This window comes from Narcine bancroftii, chromosome 11 (assembly GCF_036971445.1).
Source record: "Narcine bancroftii isolate sNarBan1 chromosome 11, sNarBan1.hap1, whole genome shotgun sequence".
NCBI classification, from domain to species: domain Eukaryota; kingdom Metazoa; phylum Chordata; class Chondrichthyes; order Torpediniformes; family Narcinidae; genus Narcine; species Narcine bancroftii.
The window spans coordinates 81776783-81798106 of NC_091479.1; the positions used below are offsets into that span (position 1 = coordinate 81776783).

A 21324-nucleotide genomic window follows, 5' to 3' on the forward strand; every position below is an offset into this window, starting at 1 on the left:
AATTGAAATGGCTGGCCACTGGGAGATCCATGTTATTGCGGAAGAGGGCCAATGTGCTCAATGATGTAGAGGAGACTACAACAGGAACACTAGTAGCTGGCCCCTGCAAATTCAGGTGTGAGGGAGAGGGTGTGGGGACAGGTGGAGCTTCTTCAGTGCTCATAGCAGTAGATGCCAAGGAGACGATTGGTGGGGAGGGAGAAGTGGATGTGAGTCATGGAGGGAGGAATCCCTGCAGAAAGTGGAGAGGGGAGGAGGGGGAAATATATGTGGGATCATGTAGGAGGTGGAAGAGGAGGATATGTTAGCCATGGAAGGTGAGGACCAGGGGAACCTGTCCATGTTGCACCTGAGGGCAAAGGGAGCCAGGGCAGATGTGTGGATAATGGAATCTATGCAGGTGAGGGCCGAGTTGATGGTGGTAGAGGGAAAGCCAAGTTTTCTAAAGAAGGAGGACATCTCTGATGCTCTGGCATGGAAGTCCTCATCCTGGGTGAAGATGCAATGGAGATGGAGGAATTGAGAGAATAGAATCCTTACAGGGACAGGGTATGAAGGGGTGTAGTTGAAGTAGCTGTGTGAGTTGGTGGGTTTAGAAAAGATGTCTGTCAAGAGTATGTCTTCCAAAATGGAGACAGAGAGATTGAGAAAAGTGAGAGTAATGCTCGAAATGGACCAAGTGAATTTGAGGTCAGGGTGGAAATTGGCAGTAAAGTGGATAAAGTTGATGAGTTCCTCATGTGCATGAGATAAAACCAAAGTAGTCATCAATGTAGCAGAGGAAGAGTTAAGGGGCATAACCTGTGTAGGCCTGTAGCATAATTGCTCCAAGTAGCCAACAAAAGGGCAAGCATAGCTGGGGTCAATGCAGGTACATATGGCTACCCCTTTAACTTGGAGAAAGTGGGATAAGTTAAAGGAGAAGTTATTGAAGGTGAAGACAAGTTCTGCCAGCTGGAGGAGGTTGGTGGCGAGTGGGACTGGTTGGGATGATTGTCAAGAAAGAAACCAAGAGCTTTGAGGCCTTCAGTATGGGGAATGGAGGGAAATAGGGATCGGATATCCATGGTAAACATGAGGCAGTCAAGCTCGGAGAACTAGCAGTTGTTGAAGTGATGGAGGACATGTGAAATATCCCAGAGCATGGGAGACAAAGTGGAGTCGATGTAAGTGGATACCAGTTCAGAGAGGCAGGAGCACATACACACCATGGGTCTGTCGGGACAATTGGGTAGGGATCTTGGGTAGGTAGTAGAAGTGGGAATTGTAGGGTTGGGCAACAATGAAGTTGGAGGCTACTTCTTCTATTCTGGATAGACCCAGGCACTGTATATCTAAAGAATAATCATGTGGGCATCAGAGAGAGAGAAAGGTCAAGCCTGTAGCTACTCCCCTGCTTCAGAAAGCCAAGGCAGTGATTGAGTTGGATCTATCTGTAATGACATTGGATCAAAAAGAAAATTGGCACTAGTCTGTCATTATAATGACAAAGCAGCATTCTGAAAAATTCTGGCCTTATTTAAATTATCAGCAGCTTTAGTTCCATTCAAATGATTTGTTAGCTCTCAAATATTCTGTATGGATTGGAGCAGTGCATCGGTGCATCCCAAACAAATTACTATCTTGCCTTCAGACAGATTATAAATAAAGGCCCAGAGCAGATGGAAGACAGTCTGAAAATGTTATCAAAAACACTTAGGTTCCAGATGCAGAGATAAACATGGGTGATCCAAAATCATACTATGTCTTAGGAGTAATAAATAGATTGGAATAACAGGAGGATTGTTCAACAAGCCACAGAGAATCAATTGTTTTTATGAGTGTTCCTCTTCAATGTGATCTTAAGCCTGATTTTAGATTTGTTGAAACTTTCTTGTACACATAGACTTTCATTGTGTCTAAAGGTTTATTGATGGGCAATGCTTAATGGATTGGATAAGAACCACTCTAATCTCTCATATCCTAATGCATTTCTCACATCTCTAGACAATGGAGGGTTCAGTTACACAGTGCCCATTCATTACATATCCTTAGACCATCCATTTCAGTCTGGATGGTACAAGAAATATGACATACTAGTCTAAAAAGGGCAAACAAGATTTTTTTAAAAATCTCTAAATCATGATCATACCAAAAGGAATGGGAAAAGGAGGAGCATTTTGGCAATGAAAGGTTGAGTTCATATTTCAGTACAAGATTCAGCAAGTTACCTGCTTATGAGTTCAATGCACCTGATGCTCATGGACTTACTGAGCTCAAACTCCAGCATCATGGTGGACATGCCCTTTCAAAGTCAAATTATTGTGTAAATTTACTGGTGCAAAAAGACTAATTGTCCTAAACAAAAACCCAAATAATACATGACAATAAATGATACAATAAGTATTGACGATGTGTTTTAATTGATGATCAAGTATCTCAGGCTGATTAGACACTTTGCAGCTGTTTGAATGTTCTTTACAATATATTAACTGAATTATTTAATAAATTGTCATATACTCAGATAAACACAAATCCCCTTAGTTCTGTTTTAACCTGTTGAAAGCTTTGATGATATTGAAAGTTCATAATAGAAAATGAGGATACATCTTTTCACTTTGTTTAATGTATCCTTTTGAGTTCTATTGATCTGAAAATGTTTTGTTCTCTTACATTCTAATTTATTCCCTTGAATTGAATTTTTGTATTTTAATCCAGTTCTGTCTGTAAGGACTTTGTACATTCTCACAATAACAGCATGGGTTTCCTCCAGCCGCTCTGGTTTCCTCCCATATTCCAGATGCATGAGTTATTTGGTTATAAGGGTGGCATGGGCTTGCATGGTACTGCATCCCCATGAAATATGAAAGAGTTAACCTTGGCTCCAAAGGTCATTGGCTCAACCTTCACTGGAGAGACACGAGGACATGGTTAATACACGCTGATCCTTCAATGCAACACTGAGGGAATATTGCACTATGTGATTTGTTTTAAACATAATGCAAAGCTCATTTGACCTTGACCTTTCAGAGGGATTTAAAAGATTCTGAGCATTGGAAGGGAATGTATTCTCTTACTACATTTGAACCATTCTTTCTGGTTTCCCCTAAGGATCTATCCTTGGTCCTTTGCTTTCACTCATCTATATACTGTTTCTCAGCAACATCATCCAAAAGTACAACATACACTTTTGACAATCAGCTTTCCCTTGAATGTTCTTTCGTGTCTGTATAATATCTCTGATATCAAGTATTAGATAAATAAAATCTTATTAAATGGTAGTAAGATCATTTTCTTCAGTCCACAATATAAACTCTGTCCTCCAACTTCAATTCCACATCTCTCCCTTCCGGATAGTTCACAACATTGATGTCATATATGACTGTGAGTCGCATCTGGAGCAGGAAATATGCACCCTGATTCAGACCAAGTGTTCCTAACTCCAAAACCTCACCTTACTTTGTCCTGGCAGATAATTTGCTGCTGTAAACCTAGCCAGACCTTTGTTACCTTGACTATTCCACCACAGTAACCTTTCAGTAAACTTGAGCCTTTCAAAAGGTTACCAGTTGTATCTCACAGCAAGTACTGTTTACCCCTACTTTTGCTGATCTAAGTTCGGTCCCACTTAAAGGAACGTCCATTCGGAAATCATCCTTTTTTCCATTTCCTTTACTCACTTCAGCCATTTCAATAATCTTCCCCAGCCTTATTACTCTCTTAGATATCAGCATTCTTCCTAATTCTGGCTTTTTCCTCATTTCTGAATTTAATTGCTCCACTAATGGCAGTTGTATCATCATCTGTCAACCCTCTGAGCTCTGTAAGCCTCTCTTTCCCTGCCTTTATGGCACTTCTCAGAAACCTATGACTTTGATCATATTTTTTGGCCATCTGTCATGATAAGTCTTCATGAGGCTTGGTGTCAATTTTTGTTTGATAATGTTCCTGCTAAGTGTCTTGGGCATTTCTACGTTGAGGTAACTTTTTAAATAGAGGTTGCTTTTGCTGTAACAGGAGAGCAGTTGCCCTGTGTCCTGCACATGCAGCTTACTGTTCGAGATGGAATGGTGTTACCAAACCTGCTGCCATATTTCCTAATGTAACAACATTAACTGTTCTTCAGAAATGCTTCACTGACAAATAGCGTCGCAACCATCGTTGGGCATGGAAGATAAAAGATATTTCTACACCTACATATGTTGGCAAACTTTTGACTTCTCTCATTCATCAATGATCATCCATAAACAGCCATTTTACTTTTGTGACTAAAAATATATTTTGCAAATGTGAAAATGATTCATAGATAATCTTAATGCTCTGGAGCCTTACTCTGTCACCTCTTGTCAGCATTGTCCATTCCTTAACATAGACACAGTAGTTTTAAAGAAATCATGGACCCCGGGATTATAGAAGCTACAGATCTCTGTCCATGTTCTATTGGTCCAAACTGTCCTTACCCTTGATAGCCAGCTGTGTCCTCTTCAAGCATTTGCACATTCTGCAGGCCAGATTAACCCCAGCTGAGGGTTGGATCCACTTTGCACCTGATTCTTCACCTTGATGCCAACCACAACTGATATATCGGGAGCAGTCTCAATTATTTGAATGGAATCACTAACTTTCATTAAAAATACGTGATGGCTTGTTTATACATTTTCATTTTTCTTTATTTCACTTTTTATACAATTTTTAAACAATTTACAATTTCAACATTTTTTATTTTTTTTATTTTTCAGTATCTTTATGAAATGCATATTTTAAAAATGTAACTATATGTACTCCAACTGTTTCTAATCACTGATGCTTGAAGAAGTTTCAAAATAATTGTAAATTCCTGGAGCTGTCAAATACGCATCAAGATCAACGAGTGCACAAGGGCTCAGGTTCCACCTCCTGAAGTCCTCTGGGTCACTGGAGAATAAAGGTGACCAGGATAAGTATGGGGAGCATCCTTGAGGTAGGCCTTTTGGAGTATGATTTGAGCCATGTAATGTCAGCAAAATTGTGAGGTTTTTGCCATTGAATTAAAAAGCTTTTGATCCTTGTCTGACACATCACTCACAGTAACAGCTGAGAAATATCTATTCAAGAATTCCTAAGGTCAGCAGAAAATCATTTGATGGACTATTTTGGACAAAAATAGAGTTTGGATCAGGTCAACAACAGAAATACTCTACAATGGATATTTTTATCTTTGAGAGAGTTTGCTAAGTCAACATTGTTACGCCCTTTTTCTGATACAAGGTTAGTGAACATACCGCAAATTTTAACCACTCACCTGTGAAAAATAATATTGTAGTTTTAAGTCCTAATGTTTTGAAATAGCTAATTAATCCCTGGTTAAGCAGTTGGCTCCTGCATAAGAAATAACTTTAAACCTTTGGGGACAGATAAGACCTTGTCTTCATGGAAAATGCACTAAAGCTTGAGACAAGTCAGTCTGACTTTTATAATTTAGCACAGTAAGGTACATAAAAATAATTAATTTAGCAATGAACAAGTGCATTATAAATTTAAATTTAGACATAGAGCACAGTAACAGCCCCTTCCAGCCCACGAGCCCATGCTGCCCAATTACATCCAATTGAACTACAACCCCCATACATTTTGAAGGGTGGGAGGAAACCCATACAGACATGGGGAAAATATATGAACGCCTGATAGACAGTGCTGGATTCAAACCCCGATCACTAGCACAGTAACAGCATTGAACTAACTGTTACACTAATCATGCCGCCGAAAGATAGATTTGGTGAAGTTAATTCTGAAACAGAAAATAAATGTCCTGGAAGGACTCATGAGCAATTATAATCACAGTATCGCAAGTCTCTGATAGAAATATATGAGGGAGAAATTGGCCTCATCGGTGCCACTTCTTTGTGCCTTAATCTTTTAAAATGGCAGTGTGCATTCATGCTCTTTTTTTTCTGGAATAAATCTGGAGTTCTTGGTAAAGGTGCACAGTGATCATCCATCAGGAAAATGTAGAGTAGGCAGATCATGCAGAACTGATTTGATGCTAGTTTGGACATTTTGGACTTTGACACCCCAGCTAATGGACCGTTTATCCTTAATCTTCAGCACTTTGTGAAGGGATGATGTGCTATTTACAGGTTACTTGCTGAGTGATTTTCTCTAGACATTGGCATGATACTAAAAATATTTGGTCCTTTTCCAATTTTTTTTTAAATTTTAACTTTTTAAAAAATTAGACATACAGCACATTTCAGCCCATGAATCTGTGCTGCCCAATTTGCACCCAATGAACCTACACCCCCGGTGCATTTCAAATGGTGGGAGGAAACCAGAGAACCCAGGGAAAACCAATGCAGACACAGGAAGAATATACAAACAAACCCCGGTCCCCATTGCTGGCGCTATAAAGGTGTTGCGCTAACTGCTATCCCAGTCATGCCACCCTTTCATTGTTTTAAAATGCCAGATGGAATGGTTTTGGAGGTGCAGAGAGACTTTGTCCTGGCTTCAAGGTAGCTACACAGTCACTCCCAGATACTGCTGGTCATTCTTGCTGGAGGGCAGAATAATGAGTAAGTCAGGTAAAGGAGGAAGGAGAGACAAGGTTTTGGCTGAAGCTTTTGCACTTCATTAAGGTGAAGTATTAGGGGTTCTGCAGCAGGGGACATACGGGCGATGGACTATTGGTGACTCGAGGCAAGGAAACCGTGCAGGCTGCAGGTGACTGGCGACTGGGATTTACACCAGGCTGCGAACTGCTGGAGACTGGCTCGAGCCTGGCTGAAGGGGTACCAGATATTGGAACCAGGACGCATGAGGGTGCCAAGGACACTGAAGGTTTCCTGATCATGTCAGAGGTTCAGATCTGAATTTAAGCAAATTCTATGTAATATTGCACTGCTTTTATTACATGACATTAAAGGAACCTTGAATATGTCACCTACTGATACCTCAACATTAGAGCCGATGAAAGAATGACACTCCCAGTCAAGGACACAATGCTGATGAACTTTCATAATCCTTTTCTTTCCAAAATGCTGTTGAACATGTTTGTAACAGTGTGCAGTCTGTGATCAGATCCTGTGAAATGGAAGCTAATGCAGATCTCTTGGCAAAAACAACATCTGAACCTGATCCAAAAGTCATTCTAATACCTCATTAGAGAGCGAAATAGACAGGTCAGTGCCTGATGTCCCTGCAGCAGCCTTGTTTTCAATTTGAAACTGTTCATTGTACCATCTGTATTTAAGATCCAGTGCAAAACCTAACACTAATAAATGGGGACAAGTATATCTACTGTGACATGCTGGTGACTCTGGACTGTGACCTACATACTCACAAGGGCCACATAAATATAATAAAAATCATGGTGCCACTGGAAGTGTGATAGAAAAGATTACTGACAAGCCATAACAAAGTCTCTGCTGCCTCAGAAGAGCTCTGGAGGGGTGGGGGGGTGGCTTGGGAGGAGGGAGGGGGGGGGAGAAAAAGTCACTGAAAATGTGTGAAAAAGTGTATATCATGGCTAATGTGATTTATGGTGTGAAAAATAAAAAATTTAAAAAAAAATTTAAAAAAAAAGAATTAACTCGATCAAAATTTAAAAAAAAAGAAGAGCTCTGGAAAAGTTCTATAGCAGAACAGATGCCAGGAATCATGGAAGTGTGCTTATTGTAGTACGTTAGTCTCCAGATACTGCCGTCCACAGCTGGTAGAACTTTCTTTGTGTAAATAGCATTCAGAGACACACACAAACCGGCCAAGACACCAAAGAGCACTCCAGTCCACGACAGACTGCCTATCACTCCCTCCTGATTTATTCTCAGACAAAACCCACCTATGATTATACCACAGCACAGTATGGCTCGAAATGAAGTGGTCTGCTTCAACAATGCATAGGACAATAGGACGTTGAAGACGGTGGTGAGGGAACGACCAACGTTATCCTTAACATTATAAAGAGGCAGTCGTGACATTTATACAGTAAGTAGTCCAAAAACTACTTGAGGAGACTGATGAAAAAGTAGAGGAAAGCAAGGCAAGCAGTAGCAAGTATTAGCTCTGCTGGTACTTTGCTGGGTAGTATTTTAAAAACCTTTGTAATCTGTTGACAAACAAATTTATAGAACCAAAGTTCCTTTGTACACTGAGCTTGCATTGAAAAGGGCTAAACAAACATGTGGATATTTTGAGTCAACCTGTCGTGAAAGCTATGACTTCTTCCTGTGGAAATTGTATCATTGTTGAATGCTTCAGATTGCGAATGAAATTGGCCATTACTTCCAGTTTGAAAGGTTGACCTGCAAACTCTGCACAATGCCAGATCTTTCACCACCCCCCCCCCCCCACAACCACTTTCCTCCCCATATTATTTTACCCACCAAGCATTTCATGTGCACACACATCAACCGTTTTCTGCAAACTATCCCACTGCTGTCATCTGTTCCCGAACTGTGCAATTTTACAATCTGGCAAGCTGACTCCTGCATTATCCTTGGTGGTGAATCTGTGCAATCATTTCCAGAAACAGCTGTGGAAGCCAAGTCATTGTGTAGATTTAAAGTGAAGGTTCATAGGTTCTTGATTAGTAAGGATGTCAAAGATTAAGGGGAGAAAGCTGGAGAAAAGCTTTTAGAGGAAAAATATATCAGCCATGATTCAAATGTAGAGCAGACTCAATCAACTAATGCTCTGACATCTTATGGTCTTAAGCCCTGCCTGTGGGCATTCAAATTAGTGACTCAGCATGTCCAGATGCCCCTTCTATGATAGCTTCCAAATTGGAATCTGGGCTGGAGGCTACACGTATGAAATCAAGCGAGTGCGTTCCATATCAACATTGGCTTCTTGATAGATTGGTAGATATATTAAGGGACCAGCACAAGGGTAAATTTTTCCACCAGTTCCAATAATGGATCTAGGTAAAATCCAATAATTTTGCAGTGTCCTTTTTCCCCACATGTGCCACTATTCATTGCTTGAGTAAAACATGAAGGTTTGTAGACACCATGCTGGAGAAAATTAGCAGATCAAAAGTTAACTTTATATAGCAAAGATAACTACATAAGAAATTGAAGGAATATGGAGAAACATCGGGGTACAAGATCAACGCAAATAAAAGTGAAGCGATGCCAATGAGTAATGCGGATTATACAGAATTTTTAAAAGAATCACCATTTAAATGGCAAACAGAAGCAATCCGATACCTAGGTATTAGATTAGATAATAATTTAAGCCACCTGTACAAATTAAATTATCAACCATTAATAAAAAAAATTGCAGGAGACTTAGAATATTGGAAAGAATTACCACTAACATTGATAAAGAGGGTAAATTGCATTAAAATGAATGTCTCCCCAAGGATACAATACTTATTTCAATCGTTACCAATTCCCTTAACAGAGAAATTGTTTAATGAACTAAAGAGAATAATAAGGAAATTTTTATGGAAGGGGGGGGGGGGGGGGAAACCGAGGATAGCATTAGATAAATTAACAAAGAGGTACAACCAAGATGGTTTGCAGTTACCAAACTTTAAAAATTATTATAGAGCAGCACAATTAAGGTATTTATCAGATTTTTATCAAACAAGGGAAAAACCAGATTAGACTAAGATAGAACAAGATAAAATAGGGGAGAAGGTATCGGAACATATACTTTATAAGTGGGATGAAAAGCTGATACGATATAAAAGCTCACCAGTATTGCATCATTTATTCAATATATGGAAGAAGATTCACGTAGAAAGGAAAAAAAACAAATTACCAACTACCAAAATTATTAACGCAAATTCAGCTTATCCCTTTTACAATAGATAGCCTTTCCTTTAGAGAATGGGAGAGAAAAGGAATTAAAAGAATAGAAAATTGGTTTTTGGGAAATAATTTATTAACATCTGAACAAATGAAGTACAAATATGGAATAACTCATAGTACAATGTTTGCATATCATTAACTGAAAGCTTATTTAAAGGATAAATTGGGAAACAGACTGAGATTACCAGAAGGAAGCAGCTTTGAATAAGTGATTACAGTAACAATGATAATAAAAAGATTTATAATGAACATGTACATCAAGCTGCAAGAGAAGGATAATGATGAAATAAGCTATAAACCCAAACAAAAGCAGGAAAAAGATTTAAACATAAAGATAAAAAATGAAACATGGGAAAGGTTATGCTCTGGAACTATGAAGAATATAATAAACACAAGGTTACAAATGATACAGTATAATTGGTTGCACAGGTTATATATCACATCCCAAAAGTAAAAAAAAATGGGACCCAACATTATCAGATAGATGTTTTCGCTGTAAGAAGGAAATGGGAACAACAGTACATGCAATTTGGGCATGTGAGAAAGTGAAAAAGTTTTGGGAAGATCTAAATCAAGTATTAAATAAAATCACAAAAAGCAACATACCAAAAAATCCAGAGATCTTTCTTCTAAGTAATATAAGAAGTAAAGAATTAGGCCTCAAACTGGATGAAGCGCAAAAAAAATTTATTATGATAGCCTTAGCTGTAGCAAAAAAATGTTTAATGTCAACTTGGAAATCAGAAGAGAGCCTGAGAATACAGCAATGGTACATGGAAATGAATAAATGTATTCCATTGGAAAAAAATAACATATAATTAAAAAAATAAAGACACATTATTTGAACAAATTTGGGAACCGTACATGGAACATAACAGAGAGGGCTTGCCTCGGACCTCCACCCCCTAAAATGATAAAATGATAAGAAGACAAAATGACTTGATCCAGTGTGTAAAAGTAGATGACACAATTTTCTTGTTTATTTTCATTGTGTGATGACATTGTTCAATGGTTTTATTGTATTGTATATGTTGAACATTTAATCGGTTTGGAGGGGGGTGGGAAGGGGGGGAGGGAAGGTAGGGGGGAAAAAATGGGAGAAAATGCCACTGTGTATATTTAAGAGGGAAATGTTTGTATGTATTTTGATTGATATGGTTCACAGTGTGAAAAATTTTAAAAAATGTTAAAAATATATAGCAAAGATTAAGATACATAATCAAAGTTTCAGGCTTCAGCCCTTCACCAAGGAATGACCAAAACCCTTAATGAATGGCTCAAGCCTGAAACGTTAGTAATATATCTTTATATTTGCTATATAAAGAACACTGTTTGACCTGCTGAGTCTCTCCACCATTCAATGCTTCCCAGGTCAGGCTCACTTCATCATTGACCATTTGCTGCATTGAGAATGCATCTCCCTTTAAGAACCAAAGCCTTTACATGTTCCAACCATCCGCATGGTCAGTCTTGGGTGGATATGAAATTGATTCTAATGCAGCGGCACTGTGCCAGTCCACAGGATGTATCACATTTATCCCCTGGAGTACCCAGCAATAACTTTTCAAGAATATGGTTACTTTTAGTTACTGGGTTGGTGATGCAAGAATCAGATAATATTTTAAGTCCTATTTTGGTGATTAATGTAACTTTTTAAAAAATTAGACATACACCACAGTAACAGGCCCTTCCAGCCAATAAGCCCATGTTACCCAAATACCCCAATGAATCTAGAATCCCTGTATGTTTTGAATGGTGGGAGGAAATCAGAGCACCCAAAGAAAACCCACACAGACACGAGGAGAAGGTACAAATTCCTGAATTCGAACACAGGTTGCTGTAATAGCATCGAGATAATCACTTGGCTCGCCCTGCCATCCATATTGTAAAAATCTTTAAAAGTTGCTCCAGTTTTTAAAAAAGTGCTCGATTTATAATCATAATGAATTGCATCAAATTCGTGAGCATGGCTCCAATGAAATACAAAAGCTATGCTTCACTGCTAGTGTTCTTTAAAAGCACCTCTGCACTTTTTTTGTGTATTATTGTGGTATTCAAAATACAGATTGAGAGGGCACAACATGAAACAATGCTGGATAAATGAAATTCAAGGACTTTGCCCAATTACTGGAGACTGAGTGAAAGTAATAAATCACACACATGATAAGATCAAGCTAAAGTGTTTGAAGGAAAAAAGCAATAACACAGACAAATGCAAGGAAAGTATGAGCACATCAGAATAGAATATAAAATCTTCACATGGCTGCATGTGGGCAATTGTAATCAGCATCTGGTGCAGTGATTTAATGGTTTAGCTTACAGTAGCAGTCAATGCAGTAAAGACTGTTGGCACTAGAATAAACAGCGTCACAAATGACTCAAGTAAAAATCTAAATTTGAACTAAAGCATCATGTCTTCCAAAACTTTAAAACTAAGATCAATCTGCAACTGAACTTCACTAATCAATAGGCTCTAGTAAGCACTCTAGTAAGTAATACGAGGGCAGCTCCAAGGGAACTCACAGAACAATGATAGGGTGGACAGTCAAAGGGGAAACACTGACCAAAATCAGGGTAACACTGAGGGAGTGCCCAGACTAGAAACTGGGTAATGCTGAGGGAGTGCCCAGACCAGAAACAGGGTAATGCTGAGGGAGTGCACAGACCAGAAACAGGGTAACACTGAGGGAGTGCCCAGACCAGAATCAGGGTAACGCTGAGGGAGGGCTGTGGTGGTACACCACCGGCCTACTGCAGCGGGGCCACCTCTGTACCTGCAGGAGTGTAAGGGGACAGGACAATACCTGGCCAGCTGTCAATCAGTCAGCCTGAATGGATCAAGCCCCACCCAGTCTGGTGTCAATCACCCTCTGGGATATAAGCCTGCACCGCTGGCCTCCCAGGGCCTCACTCAGAGTTGCTGCAGCCACAGCCAACCTGGCTCTGTGTAAGTTTTTGTGGATTAAAGCCTGTTGTACAGTCTTTATCTTTGTGTGTCTGATTCTGGCTAACAGTGCACCACAATTTAATCCACAAAATTTTCCCACGGCGACTATGGAAAAAATCCTGTGCGCAGGGAGCCTCGAGGTTGACCCATGCCACCCGGAAACCCAGACACACTTTGAGATCTGGCAACATGCATGTCTGGCTGAACCCGGGGTAGATGCAGATGAGGTCGAGAGGCTGATCTGGGACACCTTCGTCCGAGGACTATGCTCAAGGGCCATCCAGCAGAAGCTGCTAGAAGACAACATCTATGCCCTAACCAGGACTGCGGAAGTGGTCCAAACCCTGGAAGCAGCAGCCCTGCACGTTAAAGCCTTCAATTCCAGGTTCCCCACATGACCCTCTCACACTGCAGCTGCAGCCCCAGACCGAGCTGGGGAGGAGAACATCGCTGCGCCAGGTGCCTGGCGCCCCTATAAGTACTGTGGGACCTGGTGTGGGTCAGATCGACGATTGCGCCAAAACTGCCCAGCTAGGAACCAGTATTATTCCCAATGCGGCAAGAGAGGCCACTTTGCAAAAGTGTGCCTTTCTAAACCTGCTGGCAGTTCAACGGCTCTCTATGACCTCCCCACCTCCCCCATGGACACCCCCCACGTGCGCGTGCCAGGCGGCGCTATTGTCCCCGTGACAACTTCTGCCTTCCCTGACTTCAACCACGCAACATCTGGCCTCGCCAGCAACCGTCACAGTGAGTACACCGAGCATCTGCACCAGCCACCGCCCTCATCGAGAACTGCAGCGACGCCACTTCCAGCTCACGGCGTGAGTCACTTCCGGCTGACGCAACGACATCACTGCCGCCGGCCGTGATGACGTCAATTTCCCCATTGCAGCGGACACGGCTAGGAAAGGAGGCCAGCCATGCAGCGGCCCCCCATGTGCCGCCGCCATTGTGGGCCAGGCAGTGCCTGACACAGAGGGCCCCTGACAATGTTGAGAATTACGTGGTCAACACAGGCGATGACCAGTCCGCCCTACCTGCGCTCCCCATGCCTCCGGAGGCCATCGGCTACTGCATGCTGCACCTCAAGTCAGATGTTGATGTGGTCAACACAGGCGATGACCAAGCTGCCTTATCGATGCTCCCCATCCCTCCGGATAGCGATGACTCAAATTCCGAGATGGTCCAGGCCGCCACCACAGTGACCAGGGACATCCGCCATGACCTCCGGTGCTTGATGATGGATGTGTGAGTCAACAGGCAGGTAACAAAGTGCCTGTTCAACAGTGGCAGCACCGAGAGCTTCATTCACCCAAGCATGGCCCACTCCCTAAGGTTAAAGGTCCACCCCACCACTTGCTCAATCACCCTTGCCGCCAAGTATAAGACTGTTGGTACCCTCAGGCGCTGCTCGGTTGATATAACGGTGGGAGACTCCACTCCTCCTGGACCTGGATTTCCAGTGCCACCTGGAAAGTATCACCCTTGCCTTCGGGGGGCCCCATCCTCCTCTCACATTGCACAGCAACCTTCCAGCCCCGGCTAATCTGTGGCTTCTCCACACTGCGCAACACCCCACCGGCATTCTTCCCACATCTTGTGCTAGGCTGCAAGTCGATTGCCGCCAGAAGTAGGCACTATTGTGCCACAGACAAAGACTTCATCAAGGCGGAGGTGCGGCGGCTCCTGGCAGAAGGCTTAATAGATCCCAGAAACAGCCCTTGGAGAGCCCAAGTCCTGGTGGTCAAAGGGGGAAGTAAGCTGAGGATGGTTGTGGATTACAGCCAGACCATTAATCGGTGCACACAGCTGGATGCCTACTCCCTGCCAAGGATCACAGACATGGTCGATGAGATAGCCCGCTACCGGGTTTTCACCATGATTGACCTGAAGTCGGCGTATCACCAAATCCCTATCAACCCAAAGGACAAGCCCTACACTGCCTTTGAGGCGGACAGGCACCTGTACCAGTTCCGCCGGGTTCCTTTTGGGGTCACAAACGGGGTCTCCGTCTTCCAGCGGGAGATGGATCGCATGGTAGACTGGCACAAGCTGAAGGCAATGTTCCCATATCTGGATAACATCACTATCTGCAGCTATGACCAGCAGGACCACGACACTAACCTGGAAAAATTCCTCCAGACGGCCGCGGAGCTGAACCTCAGTTACAACAAGGAGAAGTGTGTGTTCAGCACCACCCGCCTCGCCATCCTGGGGTACATCGTGGCCAATGGAGTCGTCAGCCAAGATCCGGAAAGGATGCGCCCATTAATGGAGTTACCCCCCCCCCCCCACCCCCACGCTAAAGGCCCTCTGCAGGAGCCTGGGCCTGTTCTCTTATTATTCGCAGTGGGTTCCTCGCTTCTCTGACAAGGTCCACCCACTGGCCCAAGCCACAACTTTTCCCCTTCCACCTGAGGCGCAGGCAGCCTTCACCCGCATCAGGCAAGACATCGCGGACGCCATGATGCAGGCTGTGGATGAGGACACCTCCTTCCAGGTGGAGAGCGATACCTCCAAGGTGGCCGTCACTGCTACCCTCAACCAAGGGGGGGTGGGGGGGCACCCCATCACCTTCTTTTCCAGGACCCTCCACGGCTCTGAGCTAGGGCACTCCACCATTGAAAAGAAGGCCCAGGCAATTGTGGAAGCGGTCTGCCACTGGTGCCACTATCTGGCCGGCAGGAGATTCACACTCCTCACAGACCAACAGGCCGTGGCATTCATGTTTAACACTACCCACAAGAGCAAGATCAAGAACAACAAGATCCCATGCTGGAGAGTCGAGCTAGCAACCTACAGCTACGACATCCAGTACCGCCCCAGAAAGTTTAACGACTCCCCTGATGCCCTTTCTCGCACCTACTCGTCTATGCATGACAACAGGTTGCAGGCATTGAATGAGTTCCTCTGCCATCCAGGCATCACCCAGTTGTACCATTTTGTTAAGTCCCAAAATCTGCCGTACACCATAAGGGACGTCAGGGACATAACCAAGGCCTGTCAGGTCTGTGCGGAGTGTAAACCATGCTTCTTCCGCCACCCCCCCCCCCACCCCCAAATCAGGCCCACGTTGTAAAGGCTACTCGGCCTTTGAAGCGTCTCGGCATGGACTTCAAAGGGCCCCTGCCCTTCACGAACCGAAACATCTACTTCCTCACGGTAGTGGACGAGTACTCACACTTCACTTCCACCCTCCCTGGTCCGAACACCTCCACGGCCACCGTCATCCGGGCCTTGGGGCAAATTTTCACCATGTTTGGCTACCCCACTTTCATCCACAGCAACCGGGGGTCCAGTTTCATGAGCGATGAGCTGCATCAGTACCTGACAATGAGGGGCATCGTGACCAGTCGCACAACAAGCTATAACCCAAGAGGCAACAGGCAAGTGGAATGCGAGACTGGGGTAGACTGGAAGGCAGTTCTCCTGGCTCTCAGGTCAAAAGGATGGGCCATTGAGTACTGACAGGATGCCCTGCCCGAGGCACTCCATGCTGTGCACAGCTACCAACGAGACCTCTTACAAATGTCTGTTCTCATTCCCCAGGAGGTTAGCGAGTGGAATGTCACTCCCAGCATGGCTCATATCCCCGGGACCGGTACTTCTGCGTAAGCATGCATGGACACACAAGGCCGAAGTCCTGGTAGAGCAGGTTTTCCTCCTTCATGCAAATCATATCCTTGCTTACGTTAGGTTCGGCAGTGGCAGGGAGGACACCGTCTCAACCAGGAACCTGGCACCAGTAGGAGCATCCACCACACCACGCCACTCTCCAACCCAGGACAACGCTGATTGGGCATACATCCCCATCCCCAGGCAGCTATGGGGCACGCAGGGCTTCCTTGACCACCAGGGGCCCGCTTCAGCTTCAGGAGACAAACCTGCCCCCCCACCCATCCAATATGACCCACATATGTCGACCCTGGCCACCCCCCCTCCGTGCGCCGCCACACACCCCCCTGCTGCCAGCCCACCACACTTCCTCTCTGATCAGTGACCAGGAGCCAGTCCTACGACGGTCACAGAGACCCCAGCAGCCGCCGGATCGTCTCAACCTGTAAACATTGTATGTACATAGTGGGTGCGATTCCTTGTTACTGCCCCCCCCCCTCCACCAAGACAAATTTAAAGAAGGGGGTGAATGTGGTGGTACACCACCAGCCAACTGCAGGGGGCAACCTTTGTACCTGCAGGAGTGTAAGGGGACAGGACAACACCTGGCCGGCTATCAATCAGTCGGCCTGAATGGATCAAGCCCCACCCGGTTGGGTGTCAATCACCCTCCGGGATACAAGCCTGCGCTGGCCTCTATCAGAGTTGCTGCAGGCACAGCCAGCCTGGCTTTGTGGAAATCTTTGTGGATTAAAGCCTGTTGTACAGTCTTTATCTTTGTGTGTGTGTCTGATTCTGACTAACAGTGCACCACAAGGGCCCAGACCAGAATCAGGGTAACGCTGAGGGAGGGCCCAGACCAGAATCAGGATAACGCTGAGGGAGGGCCCAGACCAGAAACAGGGTTACGCTGAGGGAGGGCCCAGACCAGAAACAGGGTAATGCTGAGGGAGGGCCCAGACTGGAATCAGGGTAATGCTGAGGACTGGGTTGTGTCCCCCTGACTCCCTTCTGAAGACCACAATCATCTTATTGGTTTTGCAAATGTCGAACGCAAGGTTGTTGTTGTGACACCATTCAACGAGCTGATCTATCTCCCTCCTGTACGCTTCCTCGTTGCCATTTGTGATTCTGCCGACAGCTGTGGTGTCATCAGCAAATTTGTAGATGTCATTGGAAATGTGCCTGGCCACACAGTCATAGATGTATAATGAGTAGAACAGTGGGTTAGGCATGCATCCTTGGGATGCGTCTGTGTTGATAATCAGTAGGGAAGAGATGTTGCTTCCAATTCATACTCACTGGTTTTCTGCTGAAAAAGTCAAGGATCCAGTTGCAGAGTGGGTACGGAGGCCCAGAGTTTGTAGCTTCTTGACCAGTTCTGAGGAAATAATGGTATTGAAGACTGAACTGTAGTCAATGAAGAGCAGCCATATGTATGAGTTGCTGTTTTCAAGCTGATCCAGAACTGAGCGGGAGCCAATGAAATTGCCTCTGCTGTGGAGCGATTGTGGCGATAGGCGAATTGCAGTGGGTCCAGATCTTTACTTTGGTACGTGTTAATTCTGGCCATGACCAGCCTCTCAAAGCATTTCTTCACACTAGAAGTTAGTGCTACTGGGAGATAGACATTGAGGCAGCCCACGCTACTCTTCTTGGGTACTGGGATGATTGATGCCCTTTTGAATCAGGTGGGAAACTCTAACTGAAGCAATGAGAGGTTGCAAATGTCCGTGAACACTCTGGCTAGTTGGTTGGCGCAGATTTTCAGTAGCCTGCTAGTTATGCCATCAGGGCCTGATGTCTTGAGAGGGTTCCCCATCATGAATGATGTTCTAATGTCATCTTCGGAGACAGATATCACAGGGTCCTCAGCCTTCGCAAGGATTCTAGTAGGCACTGTTTGGTTCTTCTTCTCAAAGCGAGAACAGAACGTTTCAGCCATCTATTGTGTTTGCCCTCCCTTTGAAGGCTGTAATGTCCTGCACTCCCTGCCATAGCTGGCATGTATCTGTCTCTGTCTTTAGCTTCCTCCAGAATTGCCACTTATTGTTACTGATAAATAGAAATCCTGTCTGGTCTGCAGGTAAAAAGAATTTCAGGGTTGCAAGTGATGTCATGTATATACTCTGACAATACATTTGAACTTTGAATTTGAACATATTGGACATATTCAGGGCTAATAATAACAAAGAATTTTCATTCAAAAATTTACCAATTTCTGAAAATCTTCAAAAACTGACAGAAATATTCTGGGGTCATTCATGAGAGGCTAGTCCTGAAAACAGAGGTCATTGTTTTCCTATGGGCAAATTAAATGATCACAAATACATTGATCTTTAGTCTTTAGGAGTGCCTGAATCAAACAAGAATAATAAACTGAGAGTGTGAGAGCTGGAAATGTATGAGTGCCAGCTGGATGGACTCTCGACAAAGTAATTTTATACTTGCAGAATATGAACTGTATTTATGTAAGCTGCAGGTGATGGAGATTATTTACTCACCACAATTCTGTTGGAGGTTACAGAAGAAATGAGGACAAAACTAATACATCCATGACCTTGTGCATTCTCTCTGGCTGTATACAACCATAGTAACAGAAAACATATAGACTGAAGTACTTGAGGCTCACTAGCCCACGTTACACATAGGAATTCACAGAAGCAAATGTGATTTTTTTTTTCCTGTGCCTTAAGATGAAACTTTTTTTTAAAAACTTTCAGTAGATTGTATTTTGGGAACATGCATAAAAGATAAAATACAATTAGATGTTGATACATGTGCTTTTAGTGACAGACTTCATAATATCCAAAGTAATAGATGGCTATTTACAGTCACATTTAATGGTGCCAGCTGCCTTTTATCACTATTGCAGAGAGAGCTATCTTTCCAAGCAGGTTTTTTTTTCCCCAGATACGAGTTAAAAGGCAAGAAGTGACGGGGAATGGGCTCTGCAGAGGATTAAATACCTCTGACAACTGAGTTCAAATCTTATCCAGACTAAAAGTCTACTCAGCCTGCTGACTTTAAGAGAACCTCAAGATTAAACTAAATTGAACTGCCTTGCATGTCTCGAAACGATTGTATTTTGACATTGCATTTTGAAGGGCTAAAAACTTATTGGAAAATATAGAACCATCTTGTGGAGTATATATGTTTTCTGAATTTAGATGGTAATGTTGAGGTGGAACATTGAAATGGGACAGAGCATGTCAGCACCTCCACTTCCTCAGGAGTTTGCAGAGGTTTGGTATGACATCAGAAACCATGGCAAATTTCTACAGATGTGTGGTGGAAAGTGTGATGACCAGTAGCATCACAGCGTGGTATGGGAACACCAATACCACTGAGCATAAATAACTCTCTCCAAAAAGTAGTGGATACAGCCCAGCACATCACAAAACCCTCCCCACTATTGAGAACATCTACAGGGTATGCTGCCATCAGGGAGCGTAAAGGATCCACAGCACCCAGCACATGCTCTGTTCTCACTGCTAGCATCAGGAAACAGTTATAGGTGCCATAAGACTGGCATCACCAGGTTCAGAAACAGCTGCTACCCTGCTAAACAACATACTCAACGAGGAACTAATTTAAGACTCTCACTTCTGCACTTTATTTTTTTATTCTCCCTGTATTGCACAATTCTTTTTTTTTTACATTTCATTATCTGTTTACAGTTCTTTATTTGTTTACATGTGCACGTCGTGTACAGTTTTTTTTGCACTGCCAATAAATGATAATTCTGCCTCGGCCACAGGATAAAATAATCTCAGGTTTGTATGTAATGTTGTGCATGTACTTTGATAATAAATACGAAATCTGAATCTGGTTATTGATTCCCCAATTCTGGGCAATCTGTGTGAATTTGATCTATTCTTCTCGCAATTTTGCATTCTTCTATGAGATCACTCCACATCCTCCTGTGCTCCAAGCAATAGCTCCTAACTTCTCCCTGTAGCTCAAGCCCCTAAGCCTGACAACATCTTTGTAAATCTTCTCTGCATGCACTCAGATTTCAGATTTATTGTCAGAGTACATGCATGACATCACATAGAACTCTGAGATTCTTTTTTCCTGTGTGCGTGGCAGAATTACCACTAATTGGTAGTGCAAAAATTAACTAAACACAGCATAAACAGATAACAAATGTAAACAAACTGTGCAATACAGAGAGAACAACAACAACAAAAAATCAATAAAGTGCACAAGTAAGAGTCCTTAAAGAGTCTCTGATCGAGGATCCTCATGGTGGAGCGTTAGCAGCTGTTCCTGAACCTGGTGATTCAAATCTTGTTGCACCTATACCTCTTTCCTGATGGGACCAGCGAGAACAGACCATGTACTGGTGGTATAGGTCTTTGATGTTTACTTCTGCCGTCCAATGGCAGCGTTCCCTGAAAATATACTCAATAGTGGGGAGTGTTTTTCCTGTCCTGTGTCCATTACCTTTTGGAGGGCTTTACACTCAGGGGTATTGGTGACCCCATGCCAGACTGTGATACAGCCAGTCAGTACACTTCCCACCACACATCTGTAGAAATTTGCCAGGGTCATACCAAACCTCCGCAAACTCCTGAGGAAGTAGAGGTGCTGTCATGCTTTCTTCATGACGCCATTGGTGTGTTAGGTCTAGAAAAGATCCTCCAAGGTAATGGCTCCCAAGAACCTAATTCTGCTCATCCTCTCCACCTCTGATCCCCCAATGAGCATTGGATTTTATTCTTCGAGCTTTCCTTTCCTGAAATCAACAAGCAGCTCCTTAGTTTTGGTGACAGTGAGTGCAAGGTTGTTGTTGGTGCACCATTCAGCCATGCTTTCAATCTCTATCCTGTTTGCAGACACAATCCTATCCTTTATACAACCCACTACCATGGCATTGTCGGCAAATTTGTAGATGGTGTTATTGTTGTACTGAACCACATGGTTGTAGATGTAAAGTGAGTAGAGCAGGGGGCTAAAAACACAGCCCTGTGGTGCTCGGGT

At 43.5% G+C, this 21324-nt stretch overlaps 1 long non-coding RNA gene across 1 annotated transcript in view; it reads right to left on the reverse strand.

Moving 5' to 3' along the window:
- Nucleotides 1-4704: 4704 nt before the first annotated feature.
- The window catches only part of LOC138745576 (uncharacterized), a 101003-nt gene continuing 84383 nt past the window's right edge, over nucleotides 4705-21324 (reverse strand). Inside the window, exon 5 of the long non-coding RNA XR_011346347.1 lies at nucleotides 4705-4893. This is a non-coding gene — a long non-coding RNA (uncharacterized lncRNA). The remainder of the gene's footprint in view (nucleotides 4894-21324) is intronic.